At 43.6% G+C, this 17,378-nt stretch overlaps 1 protein-coding gene across 1 annotated transcript in view; it reads right to left on the bottom strand.

Moving 5' to 3' along the window:
* GOLGA3 (golgin A3) overlaps nucleotides 1-15,358 on the bottom strand; it is a 94,112-nt gene extending 78,754 nt beyond the window's left edge. The window contains exon 1 of the mRNA XM_030220167.1: nucleotides 15,243-15,358. The gene's annotated coding sequence lies outside the window, so the exon portion shown is untranslated. The remainder of the gene's footprint in view (nucleotides 1-15,242) is intronic.
* Between the last annotated feature and the right edge of the window lie 2,020 nt (nucleotides 15,359-17,378).

Genomic DNA, 17,378 nt, shown 5'->3' with positions numbered 1-17,378 from the left:
TAAATAATAAATAAATAAATATCTTTTCAGGCTATTACAAAAAAAAAAACCACACACACACAAGTGAAAAACATAGGAAATCAAGCTACTGGGATGTAGAAGGGGGCAGCATTTTTAGTAGACTGGTTGCACAGACATCCCAGGAGCAATGGGGCACCCTAGTGGGCACTGCAGTGGACTTCATGCTCCCAGGTACACATCTCATTGCTGCTTCCTTATCTTGTCTGCTGAGCCCTCTAAACCCCACTACCCCAACTGTACACCACAACAATAGTACTTATGGGTGAAGGGGGTACCTATATGTGGGTACTGTGAGTTTCTGGTGAGTTTTGGAGGGCTCACAGTTTCCACCACAAGTGTAACTGGTAGGGAGAGAGTTATGGGCCTGGGTCCACTTGTGTACAGTGCACTGCACCCACCACTACACTACTCCAGGTCCATTAGAGCATACTGCTCTAATGGACCTGGCTATAACATCTGAGGCTATCATAGAGGCTGTTGAGTACTATTTTTATCATCATTTTTTTTTGGGGGGGGGGGGTGGGAAGAGGGGATCAGTGACCACTGGGAGAGTAGCGGGGGTCATCCCTCCAGTGGTCATCTGGTCATTTAGGGCATCTTTTTGAGCTTTATTCATTATAAAAGCAGGCCTAGACCAAAACATTGATGTTTTTGCCCTAGACGTTTTTGTTTTGTTCCATTATGGTTGTAAAACGTCCAAGTGTCAGCCATGCCCTCAGCCCACCCTTTGAAACACCCCAGACCAGGGGCGTAGCCAGACTACAGATTTTGGGTGGGCCTAGGCAAGAAGTGGGTGGGCACCAAGTGCTCTCCACCCCCCCCCCCCCCCAAAAAAAAAATATCTAAGCAAGTGAGAAATCGCTAATTTCTACCTTTTCAGTCTGCAGCAGGCATGTGCAGAAAACAGAGCATGAGCAGGTGCCGGTATCATGTTTTCGTTACCATCAAGGGGAAGTCTTCAGTTGGCTGAGCTTGGGATCCCCACCAGCTACTACCAAACGTGTGCTACTGTTGGGTGGGCCTGAGCCCTAACCGGCAGTTTTGAAAGTTGAGCACAGTTCTGGATCTTGAAAGAACTTCCTTTTGAAAGTGTTGGTGCTATGGATTAACATTTGTATAACATCAGTTCAGGCGCTGAAGACCTAATGACTGATCTGCAGCAGGGTATTCTCTGCAATTGCTTGAGATATGAACCTATGTTGAGCTTGATTTCACTATTGAGAAAAAGCAGTGAAATTTATAAACGTGTATACTGGAGCATTTTAAAGGTGCTGGATGCTATACGCTACAGAGATTCCTTAATGAAGGGCAGGTTGTACCCACAAGTTTGAATGTAGTATGAATGGTGAGAATGAGGTGCTATGGTGCGGATAGATGTTGGACTATATTTTGAACAAAAGAATATTTTCTATTGTTAAGAGTGAAAGTTTTCAATACATTTTGCATGCTATTACCACCATTGTATTCAAATCTCTCTCTGATCTGGTGGTAGCACTCAGTGACTGGGAGTGAATGCCACTGCCATGTAGACTGTTTCTCTTTGGTTACTGATATTCCAAAGGCAAAAAATCATCAAGTACTTTTTAAAAATCTTTATTATGCAACCAATTTAAAAGGAACTTTGGTAAACTGTTTTCCTAGAAACTTTAAAGTTACATCAGAAGTAGCCTCCTTTTTGCTTTGGGCCACATTAACATTACAGACAGGAAATAAAACAGGACGTAATTACTCAAAATATAACATGAGGTGGCCCACAGAAGGGTAAATCTTAGGGACTGTAAACGTGATATGCACTGTATAAAGCCAATTTTGGCACGTCACTACAGGAACAGAGGGAAACAATTTAAAATAAGCAAGGCCGCACCCTATAAAACTAATCCAAGACTAAAATTAGACTCTTAGGTCATAGTATCCTCACAAAACCAGCACTACACACTGAATAAGAATACATTTGGAAATGTAGATGCTATTTTAATCAGTCAATCCTGTAAATATGGGCAATAAGTGGAAAGGGCCTGACTCCACAAACAGGGAGTTGGTCCATTTTTAGTTTCTCCATCAAACCCCGCCCCCCCCTACACACACTATGAAACAGAAGTCAAACTCGTCTGCTTTTAGCTATGGAACTTCCCCTAATCTTTCTCTACTCTATCACGGTAGTTAATACTGGGGCTCATTTTCAAAAGAGAATGTCTCAAAAATAGCATAAAGTGGCATTTGGATGTTTTTCTCCAAAAAATGTCCAAATCATGATTTCCAAAACTCAGATTTGAGAAGCGTTTCTCTGCAGTGTGTGCAAATCACAAGGGGGCATGTTGAAGTGGGATTTGGGCATTCCCAAAACTTTAGACATTTTTCTGCCATGATGGTAAAAGCAAAAACGTTAAGGGTTAAAAGTTAGACAGCTTGGTCTAGACTTATTTCAATCAAGACTAAGTCACAAAAAGGTGCCCTAAATGACCAGACGACCACTGGAAGGATTAAGGCATGACCCCTCCGCTTACTCCCCAGTGGTCACTGACCCCCTCCCACCCCTCAAAGCTGTGAAAGAAACAGTACATATCAGCCTCTATGACAGCTTCAGATGTTATGGCCAGTCCTATTAGAGCGGCAAGCAGGTCCCAAATTCAGCATCTCTATCACCCTTCCCCTCTCTTCCCTGGAAAACTTGCCTATAATCCTCACTGGCAGCAGCAGTCTTTCAAGACACGCTGCTCTCACCAATGTCAGGGCTTTCTCTCTGCCAGGCCTGCCTTCTGAGGTAACCTCCCGCTTCTGCAACAGTGGACTCTGCAGAGGGAAGGCCCGATGATGGCAAGAGCAGCATGTCCTGAAAGGTTGCTGCTGCCAAAAATGAGAATCAGAGGCATGTTTTCTGGGGAGGAGGAAGGGTGACAGAGAGAGGCGCTGATGTCGAGGGGGGAGATGAGGGAGAAAGATATGTTGGGCCCATGGCGGGGGGGGGGGGGGGGGGGAGGAGGAGAACAGTGAGATGTGTTGGACCCTGAGGTGGGGGTGGAGAGATATGGAGACTGCTGTACCTTAGGGTAGGGGGGTTGGAGGGAAATGGAGATTGCTAGACCCTGGAGTGGGGGGGAGAATGGGGCTGGAGGAAGAAGGAGATTGCTGGACCCTAGGGTGGGAGGACAGGGCTGGAGGGAGATGGAGATTGCTGGACCCTGGGGTGAGGGAGATGATTGCTGGACTCTGGGGTGGGGCTAGAGGGAGATAGAGATTGCTGGACCCTGGGGTGAGGGAGATGATTGCTGGACTCTGGGGTGGGGCTAGAGGGAGATGGAGATTGCTGGACCAACCAAGAAAGGGGAATACAAAAGAGGGGCAGGGGAGAGAGAGAGAGAGAGAGAGAGAGAGAGAGAGAGAGAGAGAGAGAGAGAGAGAGAGAGAGAGAGAGAGAGAGAGAGAGAGATCAGACTGGGGGAGGGAAAGAGGGGCAGGGGGGAGAGAGAGAGAGAGAGAGAGAGAGAGAGAGAGAGAGAGAGAGAGATCAGACTGGGGGAGGGAAAAGACAGAAACTGGATCAGGTTGGAAGAGAGATTCTAGACCCACAGGTGGAGAGAGGGAGTTATGCCACACCATGAGGAGGGTCAGGGGAGAGGGAGGGATAGGGCACAGACAAGAGATGTTGGGCATGGAGTAAGAATAGAGACAGGGGCACAAGGCAGTAGTGGAAAAGAGGAGGGATAAGAACACTAAGGGGCACTGTTGACCACAGGGGAAGGATAGAGACACAGAGGGGCAACACTGAATATAAGGAGAAGATAGGAACACTAAAATAGCAAATGCTAAGCATAGGGGGAAGATAGGGAACAGGGACCAGGGACAATGAGGAGAGGTGCTGGAGAGGACAGATAAGGACACAGAGGGAAGATGGTTGGCAGACATGGAGTGAGAAGAAATGTCGAAGAGACAGGAGACACTGGAAAGGCAGGAAAAACAGAGAAAAGCAGAAGAGATACAGACCAAATCGAATGGAAAAATAAACTGCTCAGACTATAAAGGTAGAGAGAGAGTGTGTGAGTGTATGTGAGTGTGTGTGTGTGACTTAAGTCTTGTTTCGGTGAGTGTGTGTGTGTGACTTAAGTCTTGTTTCTTTTCAAAATGTTTATCAATAAAGCAAAAATCTGTTAGAGGGAAGCAAACTTATTATCTAAAATAAATCACTATGTATCATTAATGAAAGCCATTACTTTCAAGAAAATTTCTCATCTAGCATTTGTACCCATGACTTCAAACTAAGAGGAGGAGGAAACCCTGATTCCTCTGTATGCTGCAAATCTTGATTACATTCCTGTGCAAAAGGTGCATGTACTAAAATGCAAAATGTTTTTTTTTTTTTTAATAGCCAAGGAATGAAAAAAAAAATGTATGGAATGCTCCAAAATATTTTTCCTCCATTGTTCCGTTTTGCAAAAACCACAAGAAATTCCCCTAAGTAGTAAAATGTTTGTACAAATCAAAGCTTAGATAATTATCCAACACCACATCTAATATTTTTGGATTATTCTCCAGACTATAAATCACATTATCTATAATAAAATTACATTATGTGATTGGTCGGTGGGGGCTACTATTAGAAATTTTGTTTTCTCTTTGTTCAACTTAAGTTTAAACATCACCGCCCATAATTCTAAAGCATCAAGACTACCTTTAATAATATATGAAGTGATGAAAACGGATATAAATAGTCAAGCCATCAGCATAGATAAAGGATTTAGTCCCAGGGAAGACAATTTTTTACCCAATGGAGCCATAACAATATTGAATAAAATTGGGGGAATAGGTGACCCCTGATGTATCCCACAATCAGATCTCAATTCAGGTGACATAGACCCTGACATCTACACACTATAAAAAAAACAACAACCCTGAAACCATAATAAAAAAAATAAAAATAAACCTTTTCTAGCAATACCAATGTAATCAAGCAATAGATATTATGGTCCACTATATCAAAGACGATTGACACGTTGAATTGTAAGATGATCACTTTATTACTCAAACTAACCAACGTTCTTAAGTCTGATACTAAGGTCCTAAGACAGTCTCCCTACTATAATTTGATCTAAATCCAGATTGGGATTCATGCAAAACTTCATGATTGTCCAGAAACTTCACTAATTGCTAAGTGACCAGTCCTTCCATTACTTTATTAAAAAGGGAAAAGAAGGCTACTGGACAACAGACACCTCAGATCGCTTCAAGTTATGATTTTTAGGGGTGTTAGTAAAATCACTCCTTTTTCAGTTGGGTATAAACTCTGATCTAACATGAAATTCAAATATGGTATTAAGCAATCTATAGAATCTGATGAGGCAGCTCTTAATAATAACTAAGACGAACATCCAGCAAGCATGAAGCAGAAGCATAACGCTGTAAACACATTTAAACTGAAAAAATGGAGAGAGGTGAAAAAGATGACCAGTCTATCACCAGGAATTTCATTCAACCTATAAGCCAAGCTATCTAATAACTCACTATATCATAAGAACAAGTCAGAGAGAGAGAGAGAGAGAGACTCTGATCTTAATCTTGTCTTTAAAATATTGAGCTAACTCCACAGCCAACGGTGGTGCATCGGACACTGATATCTGATCCTGTATATGCATATATTGTTGACTAGTTCAAATAGTTTTTTTAGTACTAAAAAACTGTGACCTATATAAGCATCACAGTTTTTCAACTTGGCTTGTTTAATCTTATATTTATATTCTCAGACAGCTTTCCTCCAAGCCATTTTATTAGACTTAGCTTGATCTTTAGACCATTTCCTTTCCAATTTCCTACACAATCTTTTTGCCTTTAAAATTTCTTGATTAAACCAGGGAGAATTCCTGACCAAAGGCAGTTTCTTAACTTTCACAGGTGCAATTTTATCCAAAATCTTTTTATGCATTCCATCCCAGTCCTCCAAGAGTTTTGGGAAAATTCTCTATCAAAGACACCTTGGTATAAACGTACCCAAGAACAACCAGTGATGACAAAACACAAACTACAGAATAAAACTGACTGGCAGAAACCAACCCACTCACTGACAAGTGCCTAATTCATTCACATTATTTTTCTCATAGAATGGAGGAAAACATCTTAATAAGCAGGCCCTAGAAGTGGCCAAACGAACATAAACAGCTCTCTTGAATACACATCAGGCTAAAAAAAAGAAAGGGGAGGTAGGCTACCCTATGTAAGGAACCACCAAGATCTACTAGAGTAGGGATGGTCCATAGAATTCCACAGAAAAGAGGAGATACTAAAGGCACCTATGGACCAACCCTACTCTAGTAGATCTTGATACATAGCAGGCTGGCATATGTATTATTGGGCCAAACAAACATTATCTAAAGAAGTTGTACATGAGCTTTTAAGCCCACTCAGATCCTGTCACTAGATGCAGCTCGTGTGGTATCATAGATATTACCAATACCAATATCATTACATCTCTTAAATACCACTATATTCCTAAATCTAGGTCCAATGCTGTTTATATCAAATAACATAAATACAACACCACTAAAATTCACCATTAAAATTCATCACAGCTTATCATCAAATTCATATTTAAAAAATGAACTACAGCTAGTATATCTAGTTTAAAAAAAAATTCAGGAAGGTTCCACGGGACAGGTTAACCAGGTAAGGTGTGGGGACGGCAATCTCTTACTGCTGCGAAGGCAAAAGGTAAACTATGGATACTGCGAGATCCTCGGGATTCTTCCGGATCCTTTTAGTACACCTTTAAAAGTTGACTTTTTTCTTCCACAATTTTTGAGATGGGGACGCCATTTAAGTGCACGTTGGATAAGCACATGCTCTGTTTAACTGCATGCCGTACTTCGGTCCCGTTTTTGGCGCCATGAATTTCTATGGGGACAAACTTCGGTTTAGCGCACCACTAATAAGTGCAAGATTCACTTATATGCATAGTTTTAAGACTGCTCCTCTGCAGGAAAGAATCCGCATAAGAGCGCGCACAGAATCTGGAAGCCGATTGGCGCATGACAACCAACGAGATTTCAAATTTACCACTCCTTTAACTGCCACAGGCAGAATAAACAAAAGAATGTTGTTGGAGTGTACACTGGAGTCGTCGTCACGGCAGAACTGTAAGACTAACACTGGCTGAACGAATAGAAGTTCTTAAAAAATTAGAAAACAAAGTCAAGCATCTATTGTTAAAGAATATGGTGTCAATCCCAGTCAAATTTCATGTGTCTTGAAGCAGACAGATCAGCTTCTGGAAGACTGGCAAAACAATACAAATCCACAACAGAAACGGAAACGGGCGGGAAAAGCTGAGGAGGTAGAAGATGCTCTTCTTCGGTGGTTTTCTCGAGTCAGGAGCAGACAGTTTCCTGTCAGTGGTCCACTGCTTATGGAGAAAGCTAACCAGCTAGCTGAAAGTCTTGGACTAACTGAATTCAAATCCACTGTTGGATGGTTGGAAAGGTGGAAGGAGAGGAACATAAAATTCAAGAAACAGCATGGTGAGAAACAAGACGCTGATGACTTTGGTGCTGAAAATTGGGTTGTTTCAGTTCTTCCTACCATCTTGAACGAGTTTGCACCTCGTGACATTTTCAATGCTGAAAAAAACGGTTTCTACTGGCGAGCGATTCCCGATGGAACACTTGCATTCAAACATGCCGAAACTACTGGAGGTAAAACGGTCGAAGGACCGACTGACGAGCCTCCTTTGCTGCAATATGGATGGGAGTGAGAAGTTGGAACCCTTCGTCATTGGAAAGAGCAAACAGCCCCATTGCTTCGAGAAAGTTAAGCGACTTCCTGTGTCATACGAGGCTAATGCAAATTCATGGATGACTGGGGAAATTTGGAAGCAATGGCTAAAGAAGTTAGCACAAAAGCGTCAAGGTTTTGTTGCTTTGTGATAACTGTGCTGTCTAACGTCAAGGTGGTCTTCCTGCCACCAAACTCTACCTCTCTGATCCAACCTATGGATCAGGGCATAATAGCCAATTTCAAACAACAATATCGGGCTCTTGTGCTACATCGTCTGATGAGTGTTATGGATGACCACACTGGCAAGGATAAACGTACTGTTGAACTGGCTCGTAATCTCTCTGTTGGATTCCCTACATACAAAGCTAATCAAGAAATGTATTAAGTTATGTCCAATAAAAAAGGTATCATCTTATTTTCTTTTCCATGTTTTATTTTGTTTGATTTCTATTGATAACCTTAAGAGTGGACTAACACGGCTACCACACCTCCCTACCTATGCAGAAAGAAGCCTGGAATCATGTTACACAGGCAACCACTGTGAACTGCTACAAGTGGGCAAGCTTTGTTAAGGATGTGGAGAGGGACGAAACAGATGGAGCTGTTGCAAATGCGTCAGATGAACATGTTATTGACATCCCAGCCACTGTTACTGAAGAGGAGTTTCATTGCTACGTAGCTGTTGATTACAATCTACAAACAGCTGACGACAGCACTGATGTCGAGATCTGATGTTGAGATATGCACCTAAGTGCAGGCAACAACAGCTGATGATGAAACAGATGATGAAATGAGTAGCGAGGCACATGCTGACGAAATTCAACAACCTGCTCCTGTCACTTTTGCAAGAGCGCTGGAGAGTCTCAACACCGTGCGGGCCTATCTGGAGGCCACTGGATGTCAGCGCTATGACAGTTTTTACCATCTGGCAGACATAGTCTATGGAACTCACAGACCCAATAGTGTACAGAGGACTATAACTGATTACTTCAAGTAAGCCTAACGTCAGTTAACGGAGACTGTATACTGTACATATAATAAACAGTACTGTACACTATACGTATATTGTCTGGATCCTGGCCCACAGGAAGGCAACCTTTATCACAGGGGGTGTAACTCACAGCAGGATCTGTCATTCTTCACCAGTTCATGCTCCCTATGAAGCAACCTTCTCTAAAGACATTCGTCATTTACCTTTTGCCTTGAAGGGGTAACAAGCTGCATTTTTACAAAAAATTTAAATTGTGTTTACAGCAGCTCAGAACTGTAATGCCCGGTGGCAACAGGGAAGGAGATGTTAGGGGTGAAGGTTTTGCCCTCCGGGGAGGGGGAAGGTAAGAGAGAGATAATGAATGATCTGGATAATGTTTGGAAAAGTAATGACAGACAAGCAAAACAACGTGAAGTGGGGATGGGGCAGGGCAAAGGAAGACTAAGAGATGCAGTAGACAATGGGAGGAAGGGAGGAGACATTCTGGAGATCACATAAACATGATATACCTCAAAGGTGATCATGGGGGGGGGGGGGGGGGAACAAGGAAGAAACTATTGAAATAATGAAACGGCCAAATGTATGAAAGAGAACCTAGAATCCATGGCAGGTGAGAAGGAAGGAAAGAAAAGGTTGAGATCATGGAAAGTGAGAAGGAAAGAAAGAAATATGATGGAGATAATGGGAATGGATTAAAAAAAAAAAGATGCTGTATTTCAGAGGAAGTGGAGGAGAAGGTGAGAGACATGCTGGGCTTGTGGTGGGTGAACGGAAGGACAGAAATGCTGTATGACACAGGGGAAGCTAGACAGTTAGGGAACAAGACAGATGCTGGATGCCATGCACAGGTGGGTGATATTTATTTACTGGGTTTTATTAATCGCTTTATGAAGAGATTCTCCCCAGGTGGTGTACAGCAGGTATATCTCTACTATAATAAAAGGCACCTTCAACGTTCTGAAGCTGACTCTGTGGCTTCAAGTGAAGGGTTCGTTAGGATCGTTAGGTTCGTCGCTCTGTCACCATCTCTCTCGCCCCCGCCCTCGTGCCTCTGATAGGTCCGCCGCCCTCGACATCATCACGTTTTGACGTCGAGGGCAGCGGACCTATCAGAGGCACGAGGGCGGGGCTGACAGAGATGGTTACAGAGCGACGAACATGAAGAAAAAAAAAAAACCCTTCACTTCAGCCACGGAGTCAGCTTCACCACTTTGCAGGTGGGTGGCTGAAGGGGAGGGAAAGAGAGGGGGCAACTACCCTGGAACAGGAAGGGAGGGAGAGAGGGGAGGCAACGATGCTTGAACTAACTTGGAGGGGGGCCAGACGGACACAGAAACTGGGATGGAGGGAGGGGGGACAGCGGACACTGGAACTTGGAGGGGGGTGGACCCTGGAACTTGGAGGGGGGCCAGGCAGACCCAGAAACTGGGATGGAGGGGGGGACCCAGAAACTGGGGGAGGGGGGGCAACGACCCTGGAACTGGGTGGGTGGGAGGGAGAGCGGACACTGGACCTTGCAGGGGGGGGCGGACCCTAAAACTGGGAGGGAGGGGGCCCCTGGCACACACTCATTCTCACACACACACACTCTTGCACACAGTCTCACTCTCTCTGTCACACACACTCACACATTCACTCTCGCTCTGTCACACACACTCACACATTCACTCTTTCTGTATCACACACTCACACATTCACTCTTTCTGTATCACACACTCACTCTCACACACACTCTGTAAAACACACACACTCCGAGGAAAACCTTGCTAGCGCCCGTTTCATTTCTGTCAGAAACGGGCCTTTTTTCCTAGTTATAATATAAAAATTAGGGCTCCTTTTACAAAGCACGTGCAGAATGTGAAGAAGTCCATGGCAATTAAACGGGCTTCTTTGCATTCATTGCTATGCTAATTGGTAGCACCCCTTTGTGAAAGAAGCCCTTAGTTTTGTTACCAGGATAATAATAGTAAAATGAACAAATGTTAACCTAAATACAATAAATAAGAAACTGGGAAACAGCAAACATATACCTAATAGGACTACCATGAAACACTATCAAAAATGACACAGATATAATGAAAATGTTATTCTAAAATACAGCTTACCCTCTAGCTGAGGGACCAAGTGCAGCTATAAAGATGGGGACAAGATGGGTAGAAGGTCCAAGGGAGTAGAGAGAGAAACAGGCCTCCACATATTTAAGGAGAATAAAAGTCTTTATTCAAGGCTCCAGAATAAAACCCGACATAGGTCCATGTTTCAGCAGTAAAACTGCCCACGTCAGGGGTCTAATATGATTTCTCTGAAAGCCAAGCTCCTATGTATTAAGTTGAGGAAAAAAACAGTACTGCTATAGTACAAGCAGAATTGATGTCACAAGAGACACTTCTGATGTCACAAGAGACACTTTTTCTTTGAAAACCAATCTCCTATGTATTTTGAACTTGGAAGAATTGTCTTCTGCTTGTAATGTAGCAGTACTGCTTTTTTCCTCAATTCAATGCATAGAAGATTGTTTTTTCCTTAATAAATGGGAGATTGGAATCATATTAGACCCGACGCAGGCGGTTTCACCGCCAAAACACAGACCCGTGTCGGGTCTTATTCTGAAGCCTTGAATAAAGGCTTTTATTCTCCTTAAACATGCAGAAGCCGTGTGTCTCCCTTTACTCCCTTGGACCTTGTTCTGATCAGCGTAGAGGTTGTTCCTGTTTTTCTTCTTTGACAAGATGGGTAGAACAGAATCAGTTGTGACAAATTGATGGGTGGCTAAACTCAAGTCAAGTTCTTTGTACAGTTAAACAAGATAAAAGGAACTGGTCTAAGTTATAGTGTGTGTACCAAGCAAGTCCCAGAGCGGAATGAGTGTATAGTTATTCACCATAGGTTCTATGGTGACTGACTAAATAATTATAGGCAACTGCAACTGAAAAATGGAATGTTAGTGAAGGGAAAGTGAGATGAAGGGTCTAACACTGCAGCTGGTTTACTGGCAGAAGAGCTAAGGTCTCCTTAAACCAAAAACATTTATGGTGACTTTGGTCACAAACGTAAAGATTTCAAAGGAGAAAAAACAAGTGGCTCTTGTTCTCAATACACGGGTGGAACCTCTAGCAGCTTGGTAGGGGATCTATAAACCTCTTCCCTGGTGGTGGCTCCCTCGCCTATGGCCCGTATACCCTTTTCCCCTTGCTTTTCATAACCAACAAGGCTAGAATGTTCAGGATTAAGCACCAAATCACACCATAATAGCAGGATGCTGCCTTGATACAGCATTCATTTTCACAAAAAGGGATAGGATGTACATTGCTCCAGGACCGATTACCACCACGACTGAATTCACCCTGATCCACAAACCAATTGAAGCAGGTCATGAACTACTGGGATCAAGCATCTGTTCTCATCAAAAGTGAAGGATACACCCAGATCCTTCCCACCAGAAAAACTTGACCTATCCGAATCCAGCTCACTTTACTACCCAAAGGACTACACCAAACCAGATCTGCCAGGTACTTGTGACCTGGATTGTCCACTGTTGGGAAACAGGAAACTGGTTTAGATGGACCACTGGTCTGACCCACTACAGCTATTCTTATGTTCAGATCTAGTTAAAATGCATCCCAGAAGAGCTTGATGTATCCAGCACTCGTTAATACCAACAAGGACTATATCCTAATGGACACAGCAAGGGATAGATCTTCCTAGATCCATGTCCTACATCCAACAGAATAGCTGCAGCCACATGAATCCAGTAGTCATTTCCACAGTGAAGGCTGTATTCACAAGGATACATCACTTATTCCTAATAAAAAGGGCTTGCTCTACCAGGATTCAGACCTAAATTCCAACCAGAAGGGCAAGATCGACACAGGTTCAGAACCTAATTTGCATGAGAAGAGCGGAACTACCTGGATCAAGCACTTTTTCCCACCAAGACTGCATACTACACCTGGATCCTGTACCCTTTCTCAACATGGATTCTGGACTAATTCTCATCAGAAGGAAAGTATATGCCTGAATCATCAATAAATTCAATCCTTAGTTCAGGACCATGCCAGATGCAGCACCAATCCCCAGCCAGAAGGGCTGGATCTGGCTAGCCCCATGTGAAAATTACACCAGAGGGTTAGCTCATATCCCAAAGCAATTGAAACCGGAAAGGAGGTTCCATGATTACTTTCTGTTCTTTTGGATTCTCAAAAAGGATCCATCCTTCTCAAAGGGGATAACATGTATCTTCGGGTACATCATTTTAAAGTTGCAAGAAACAGTGACATTCGGATAGATATAGCCCTTATGGCTGTATTAAGGTAGTCAGTCTATGGCTGTACTGCTGGCTCAGACTGTTGGTGTACAGAGAAGCTGGCTGCATGTGCTTGGTCAGGATTAGTTAATTAACATGCATAAGCCATGATATTTTGGGTAGGAAGAAGGCGAGCCTCATTGTTCATTGGGAGCATTGAAGAAAAGGAAACATTCTTTAGGTGAGTGGGAAAAATGGTGAACAATTTTTTATCCCTAGTATGCATTTTCCATATAGCAGTCTTAAATAGGTCAGGTCAAAGTTATTTAAAAAAAATTATAGGATCTAGGTGTTTTGTTTTGGTCTTTGCTCAAGAAGAAAAGCACATACAGCTAGGGTAGATGTTTGGATGGGTGATCCAGCACATCATTTGAGAATTATTGCAAGATCTGGTTTGATACATTGTTTCTGGTGGAATTATGTGATAGATCAGAGTGGAACCGGGAAAAAGGGCCACAGGTGAATGAACCACCACTGGGGAAGACAGGTACACATTCCCAACTGAGGCAATACAGGTTCTATTGTGTGTGGAGCTCCTCAACCCTCTTGGCTATATTGCTTTTATTGGAATTCAGGACATTAATGACTTGGGGGTGCATTTCCAGGGGAGTTTGTACCTTTAAAAAATAATCCAGCATCTCCAACATGAAACACAGCATGTCCCCCTACCTCCATTAACATTCTATTGCTCTGTTTCACCCCCTGTGTATCCCCCCCACCCAGCATCTCTCTCTTGCCTACCTCTCAACCTTCCCTTTTCTTGTCCATCATTTGTATCTTCCACTCCCTCCCTGTGAAGCCTTCATATCTCTCTATCTCCTCCCTCCTTGGAACTCCAGCTCTCTGTCCTTCCTTCTGCCCTGCCATGATTTCACCTTTCATGCCCCCCTGAATCAAAAGCATGTCCCTCCCGCCTTTCTCTCTCTCATTCCTCTACATTTTAAGCACATCTTCCTTCCCTGCCCCCTTGATATGCAGCATGTCTCTCCTTCCTGTCCTGCATGCCTTAATCTACAGAAAGTGTCTCCGACCTTTCTCCCCCATCACCTACAGCATCTCCTCCTCTTCCTCTGCAGCACCCCCACCCCACAGTAGCTGGCATATCTGTGTTTTCTCCTTTCTACCATTGTCCAACTTATTCTCTCTCTCATTTCTCTTCAATCCCACTCCCCCCACCAGGCAGCAGCAGTTTCCGCTCTCCCACCCTCCCCATTCCTACTAACCATGAGAATTCACTCTCATTCCTAACAACCATGTTGACGAAGAAGGGCAACCTTCGAAAGCTAATCAAGAAATGTATTAAGTTATGTCCAATAAAAAAGGTGTCATCTTATTTTCTTTTCCATGTTTTATTTTGTTTGATTTCTATTGATAACCTTAAGAGTGGACTAACACGGCTACCACACTCCTCTACCAACCATGAAAATTCCCCTATCCCAGTCGATGAGCTAGGCGTGCTATTCACAGAACTGCCAAGTTACCCATTCCAGAAGGGAGCCTTTCTGGACAGTACCGGATTTCTGTCAACCTTATCCTGGTACATTATGGGCCCTGCAATACTGTTTTCAATGGATAGAATTGTGGACTACGAATACTACAGTGCTTTGGGAAATAAGTTTAAAACTAGGACCAGCCAAAAAGTCTCCCTCTTGGAAAAGATAAACTTGCAGCTCTGCATTCAGCTTTGTCTGCAGATGCTGCTGTTATTAGGCAGAAAGTCCCTGCGGTGACGTGTTCCGTCTTTCTCTGCCAGATCCGAATCCCACCCCCTCAGGATGAGAACTGCGCGTCAGAGGGGCCAAGAACCGGAAGAAAAAGACAGGGCACGTCAGCACTGGGCGATCCGTGTTTTACACCATCTCCCGACCCCTTCTCCTAAAAAGGCACAGGAAAGAGAATCTCCCCATTTGATCAGCTGCATACTTCGAAGTAACTACACTGGTCACTGCTGGAAGCAACATGCTGGGCCTGCTGTTCTGAACAAGCATGAAAGTCCTTATATTCTTACAACACCCAACAGATGTAAATATATCAAGCGAACCGCATTAGGCTGCCCTCACACAGATTCCCTTCCCCCCACCAATGATCTGCCATGTCTCCCTGTCTTCTATTATCCTCCTTGTCCGCGATCCGGTACCTCTTCTCCTCCCCGTTTCGTCAAGCTCATACCTGATGTCGCCCACCAACAATTTCAAAGCTTTCCTTCTCCAGTGCCCCATCCCCTATGACACGACTTCTTTCCCAGCCTGGGGCATCCCGCCTTGCCGGAAACAGGAAGCTGCGTCATCAGAGGACAGCGCTACGTCAAACCCGCGGGAATGAAAGTTGGTACCGCCTCCTCCTCCCTTCTATAATTATTCAGGCGGCAGCCTGAATTATGAAAGTGAGGACTGGTTGTATAGGGGTAAGTGTTAAATAATACACCTGGAGGTTGTTTGTTTTTTTTTTCTTTCTTTTAATTCGCCTCGGTTTTTCAAATTTAGAGATTCGGAGGCGCGTAGTTAAAGGCAGACTGGGGTCAGCATAGGTTATACAGCATGAAATTAAGCTGCGTTGAATATAACAAGCCAACTAAATAAAAGGTTTACTTTATATGTATGAAAGGTGACAAACTTAACGCTTGTATGGACTGTTAGTTCAATTTTTTTTTAAGTATCACTTTATTCTTTTTTTCTAATATAGTAAAAGGCTGTGGTAGGTAGAGACCCATTTACTCTTCCCAATTATATTATTTATAAATAAGCAACAGCCCTTTATTATTTTGAAAATAATAATTGGGAAGAATACATACTTCGTGAATGGGTATCTGCCAGAGCCTCTGACGTATTTCAGTAACATAATTAAATTAAATAATGACTTCTGAAGGCTATGGGTACAAGTGGGGATGGGTACAATTTTTGTTCCTGTGTAGTTCTGTAGTTGGAAGATGGGGAGTTTGAGAATGAGGGAGAGATGCTGTATTGGAGCTGGGGATTTCGGTTTGAGAGAGAGACAGAGATACCAAATTGGGGGGGGGGGGGGGGGGGGGGTTGCATTTGAGTTGTTTGCCTCTTGCTTCTCTAGGAGGCTGATGCTTAGAGCTGGGCACGATGCATCAACCAAACGTAAAAGTGCTTACCGAATTTGAAAAAATGAAGAATGCACTAAAAACACACCTCAGAAATGTTCGGTACGGTATTCAAAAGTCGGATGCATGAATACCTTCGGTAAAGTGTCGGTACGTAAAAAAAAAGTGCCTAGGGACGTCCGTTATGGACGTCCTTTAAGGACGGCCTTGGCCCCCCCCCCCCCCCCGCCCAAGGTCGCCGCTGCTCCAAGCCCCCCCTGCATTAAAAAAATGTTTAGAAAGAGAGAGAGGAAGGGAGGGAGGGGGGGCCAGGGCTGCCTAAAATCACGATTTTTTTAATGCAGGGGGGAGCGGGGAGCAGCGGCAACTCGGGCGGGGGGGGGGGGGCAAGGACGCCTACAAGGACGTGTTATGACGTGTCTGTATGACAGCTCCGGCCTTACCGACAGCTTTGACCACACGTTAAATATATCGCGGTAAATGAGTCGGTGCAATCGTTGGTATGGTTAGTGCATCCCGAATTGTCCATATTACAATGGTAGTTACTCGTTTGTATTTCATTTTCGTTAGCTGCTACCGCCGTCGGAAAATGGCCTTTAATGCATGCCACGGTTCAAAATTTGTTCGTTACAGGGTCGTTATTGGCTCGTTAAAGTTTAGTGCATCTGGCCCTAAAGCTCGCAATGCAAAAGCCCATAGTATAACAGTGCAAAAGAATAGCTAAGTGATGCTCAAGAGAAGCCTTATGCAAATGGTAAGTAAGTGCGGTTAATTGGTGCTAATGGAAAGTGAGGGGAGGGTTGTGAAGCGTATGCGAATGAAAGGTTTTCAGTAAGTGTGGCTCTTATGTACATGCATCAGTGCTGTTCTTATGCTTTTTTTTAAATATGAGTCTTTCAAAAATTGTATTTCACATTTTTGAAAGGCTCATATTTAAGCAGAGAAAAACAGGCACCAATGTGTGCTTTCACTTTTGATTTGGGTCGGTCTTGTGCACATGCTTGGTTTCATTCGCAGTTCTCAAACTTGGGTAGTCTTCCTTTAGCTTGCAAAAGAAGATGAAAAATTGACAAGACATCTTCTGAAAACCTTCTACACTGCCCCTGACCTGGCAGTGTTTCAGTATTACTGGCCACTATTTCCTTCTGTGCATTAGAGCACTTTTTGTTTGCATTGGGAAGGAATACTACCTGACCACGTTTGCAGTGATGTTTAGTGTACATGTTAACACTAGCGCT

The sequence above is a fragment of the Microcaecilia unicolor genome, chromosome 11 (assembly GCF_901765095.1).
Source record: "Microcaecilia unicolor chromosome 11, aMicUni1.1, whole genome shotgun sequence".
Taxonomy (NCBI): domain Eukaryota; kingdom Metazoa; phylum Chordata; class Amphibia; order Gymnophiona; family Siphonopidae; genus Microcaecilia; species Microcaecilia unicolor.
This window is presented reverse-complemented; position numbering and strand designations above follow the sequence as displayed.